Genomic DNA, 4,833 nt, shown 5'->3' with positions numbered 1-4,833 from the left:
CTCTTCAAGGTTCGGTTTCTTCTCTTGTTGGTAAGGTGGTTGTTGAAAGCCTGGGGGATGTTGTGGCCTTTGATTTCCTTGACCACCCCACGAGAAATTGGGATGGTTCCTCCAACCTACATTAGAAGTGTTACTATACGGGTTATTTTGAGGTTTAGAATTACTACCCATATTGTGGACTTGTTCCTCCTTGGTGCTAGGGTTGAAGGATGGACAATCCGTGTTGTGTACTCCTCCTCCATTTGAATCACACCTCATCACTGGATGTACCTGAATAGAACCATACAAACCATCAATCTTTTTATTTAAAAGTTCTACCTAATTAGATAGCATAGTAACCACGTTGAGGTTGAAGACATCGGCTACTTTTGTCGGCTTTGTTCTTATGACTTGCCACTGATAGTTATTCAGTGACATCTTTTCAATAAATTCATAAGCCTCTTCAGGTGATTTGTTGTTTAAGGTTCCACCGGCGGCTGCGTCGATAAGTTGCGTTGTTGAGGGGTTCACACCATTGTAAAAAGTCTAAACTTGCAGCCATAGAGGTAACCCATCGTGAGGGCACCTTCTTAATAAGTCCTTGTACCTCTCCCATGCATCATAAAGAGTTTCTAGATCTATCTGCACAAAAGAAGAGATATCATTCCTTAATTTAGCTGTTTTAGCCGGTAGAAAATATTTAAGTAAAAATTTTTCGGTCATTTGTTCCCAAGTGGTGATTGACCCTCGCAGTAACGAGTTCAACCACTATTTAGCCTTATTCCTTAATGAGAATGGAAACAACTGAAGGCGAATGGCTTTTTTAGAAACGCCATTGATCTTAAAAGTGCCGCAGAGTTCCAAAAAAATTTCCAATTGAGTGTTTGGATCCTCGTCCTACAAACCATCAAACTAAACAAACTATTGTATCATTTGAATCGTGTTAGGTTTCAGTTCAAAATTATTTGTAGCAACAGCAGGCCTAACTATACTCGATTCAGTTCCTGTTAAAGTAGGTTTAGCATAATCATACATAATACAAGGAGCAGGATTCTGATTTATTGGATTTGTAGCAACCATAAAAGGTAGCAGACTATTCTGATTTTCAGCCATCTCCTCGGTTGTGTTATGAATATCTTCCTCTTTCCCTTCCTCTATGTATTGTAGGCTTCGCCTTATTTCTCTTCGGTTTCTACGAGCTCTGCTTTTGATCTCACTGTCAAAAAGTAGAGGTCCTGACGGGTTTCTTCTAGTCATAAACTATAAAAACCTGCCAGAGGTAAATAAAAGAAAATTTGTAATTTAAGCAAAATTTAAAAATAAAATTAAATTGCAATAAAAATAAAAAAATGGCTAAAGTAATAAAAATTAAGTGTTCCTAATATCTTAGTCCCCGACAACGGCACCAAAAACTTAATAGTTGTAAAACTAACTAAAAATTCGATTAAGGCAAGTGCACCTATCGAACAGTAGTATAGTTATGATAAGACCGAAAATATCGTATCCACGAGAACTAAAAGTACTAGTAATTACTATCTTTTTATTATCTAGCCTAAGAATTAACAAATTTTTTTAAACTAAAACTAATTATCTAATTAACAAAGATTATGACAGAGATTAAAGTTGAAAAATGCTTTTTAGAAAACGATGGAGAAGACAATACCCAAGGAAGAATCCACCTAGACTTCACTTATTACCTTTGAATTAGACGATTTATTCACTTAACTTAATTCGTAGAAATCCCTAATTTATGTTAATATCTCTCTCGAGGCTAAAAACAATTGACTCTAGGTTGATTAATTGAGATCTCTTTCTAATTAAAACCCCTATTGTCGTATTAACTTGATCTATGGATTCCCTTATTAGATTTGACTCTAATCCGGTAGATTTATGTCGTCCTATCTCTAGGATTGCATGCAACTCCGCTTAATTATGAAGGATCTACTCTTAAACAGGGACTTTTGCTCTACTGAATAAGCACATCAAAAACCTGAATTAATATCCTAGAATATTAAAGCAAGGGTTAAACTTACAATTAAGAATAAGAACAAGTATTTATCATATAATTCAAATAGTAATAAGATTCGTTTTAAATTTCATCTCCCTTAGGTATTTTGAGAGTTTAGTTCATAATAATAATAGAAAACATCTCAAAGTTTGGAAGACAACAAAACATAAAGAAACCCAAAGAACTTTTAGGAAATTGGATGGAAATCTTCAGTCTTGATGTAGAACCTGCCTCTGAGGTGATTCCGACGGCTATTCTTAAGTATTTCCTGCCTTCTACTCTGCGTGTCCCCTCTAATCATCTTCTAGGGTGTTTATATAGACTTTCAAATGCCCAAAATAGCCCAAAATTAGCCTTTTCCAAGTAAAACTAGACTTGGACCCGACAGGGACATGGCCGTGTGCCATGCCCGTGTAAAAGTGCTCAGGCCGTGTGCAATTCTGACTTAGATTAATGTCAACACGGCCATGACACACGGGCGTGTGGTCTACCCGTGTGTCACACACGGGCGTGTGGATCACCCGTGTGGAAGTGCCTAGGCCGTGTGAAACACTGATTTAGGCCCAATTTGTCTATTTTTGGGTTGTTTCTCGCTCTTTTTGCTATCCTAAGCTTTCTTGAGTATAAAACATGAAATTAAAGGATTAGAAGCATCAAATTCAATGAAACCAAGGAAAAATCATCCATAAATATGCCAAGCATGGGGTAAAAATATGTATATATTATGGTTTATCATTGGTGAAAATAATAAATTGAGGGAAACTAACTTGAATGTGGATTGAGGATTTTACTTGAGGACAAGCAAACGCTTCAATGTGGGGATATTTCATAAGTGCTAAAATTAAAATGTTTTAACCTCATTCTTAATGCATTTTTGGGTGAATATTTGATGTTAATTGTGAATTTTATGCTTTTAATCCTTTAAATTCATATTTTGATGGTTAATAGAACACTTGAGAGCAAAAGGAGTGAAAGTGAAAAAATCAAAACAAGCTATAGGAGCCACACGGGCTGACCCATTCCACACGATTGTGTGACCCACACGGGCTACCACATGGCCATGTGGTAGGCCATGTCAATTGCGCGGATTTGCACTCTGAACTGCGAAAAAATGTGATTTTTAGGTTTTTTGGGCATTCTAAGATGTATATATGACAAAAATAAGAAGATAGGAGAGAGCCATCATAGAATATTCGAGAAAACAACTTAAAAAACACCATTGAAGCCAATTTTGAAGCAAATTTTTGTCAAGATTGAAGACTCCCAATTGATTTCTTAGGAGATTATCATGAGTTTCTTTATTTCTTTCGATTATATTGTATCTTGGATGTTTTTATTTTCAAGCATGAACTAATTTTCTAAATACCTAGGGGAGATAAACCTTATGATGAATTCTGTTTTTTGATTTTTTATTTCATGCAATAAATACTTAGATCTTGTTCTCAATTATATGTGCTTAATTCTTAGTTTGATATTTCTTGGTTATTGATCCATATTTGATGTAGTTCAATAAGAGGAGGAATACACCTTTTTTAAGAGTAGATCTTGCATAATTGAGTAAAGTTGCTTGCAATCCCAGAAATAGGATGACATAAATCTACCAGATTATAGTCAAATTTAATAAGGGAATCTGTAGCATGAGTTAATGCGATAATAGAGGTTTTAATTAGAAATAAATTTCAATTAATCAACCTAGAGTCAGTTGATTTTACTCTCGATAGATATATTAGCATAATTTAGGGATGTATAGAGATCAAGATACTAAGTAAAAAAATTGCATAACTTAGCTTGATAGTGACAAATGAAATCTAGGTGAATTCTTTCCTGGGTATTGTTTCGCTTCTTAGTTGTTAATCGTTTATTTTCTTGTTTTGTTCTTTGTCGTGTTCGTTAGTTAATTAGTTTAGTTAATTTTAGTTTTTAATTAATCACTCAAATTATTCAGTTAAATAATAGAAATACAATAATTACTAGTATTTTAGTCTTCGTGGGCACGATATCTTTGCTCACCGTAGTTATACTATTAATTGATAGGTGCACTTGCTTTAGTCAAAATTTTAGTTAGTTTACAACGGATCGTGCATGTTAGATTTTGATTAAGTAAGTCTGTAAGAAGTATATGAATAGTAAGACTGTAAGTACAAGGTTTTGTATAACACCCCAAACTTGGCCTAGAAGTTTCGACTCAGATTTGGCGAGCTACATTAGCCACTGAAGTGACTCTCGTTGACTCCAACCTAACCTCCAACAAACCCCTTAAGTCTTAACAGAAGTTACGCTAACTCAAAACATTACAGTGGAAACAATAAGCAAACATGTGAGCTATAGAAACAACCTAAGTAGGTTCACATGTCACATAACAATATAGTTAAGAGTTCGCCACACAACTTAGACTTTTTAAAACACTATCATGCACTACAGCAAAACAGGTTTTTAGCGGCGTTTAAATGAAAAACGCCGCTAAAGAATGAGCATTAGCGGCACTTTTTAAGAAACGCCGCTAAAGATCAACTATTGGCGGCGCTTTTTTAAAAACGCCATTATACGTACACCTTTAGCGACGCTTTTTGAAAAACGCCGCAAAAGAATTTTGCAAAACTCCGTCATTTTGTATAGCTTTTAATGGCTTTAGCGGCGCTTTTTAAAAACACCGCTAAAGATCAAGTATTAGCGGCACTTTTTAAAAAATGCCGCTATAAGTACACCTTTAGCGGCTCTTTTTGAAAAACGCCACTATATGTACACCTTTAACGGCGCTTTTTGAAAAATGCCCCAAAAAGTTTTGTAAAACTTCGTCATTTTGTATTGAACTTTTGGTGGCTTTAGCGGCGCTTTTTAAAAAATGC

At 35.1% G+C, this 4,833-nt stretch overlaps 1 non-coding gene across 1 annotated transcript; it reads left to right on the top strand.

The window, feature by feature from the left end:
- The first annotated feature begins 547 nt into the window (after positions 1 to 547).
- Positions 548 to 654, top strand: LOC128284670 (small nucleolar RNA R71). Its single transcript, XR_008275092.1, has one exon. It is a non-coding gene; the product is annotated as a small nucleolar RNA R71 (small nucleolar RNA).
- Positions 655 to 4,833: the final 4,179 nt, after the last annotated feature.

This window comes from Gossypium arboreum, chromosome 11, assembly GCF_025698485.1.
Source record: "Gossypium arboreum isolate Shixiya-1 chromosome 11, ASM2569848v2, whole genome shotgun sequence".
NCBI lineage: Eukaryota > Viridiplantae > Streptophyta > Magnoliopsida > Malvales > Malvaceae > Gossypium > Gossypium arboreum.
This window is presented reverse-complemented; position numbering and strand designations above follow the sequence as displayed.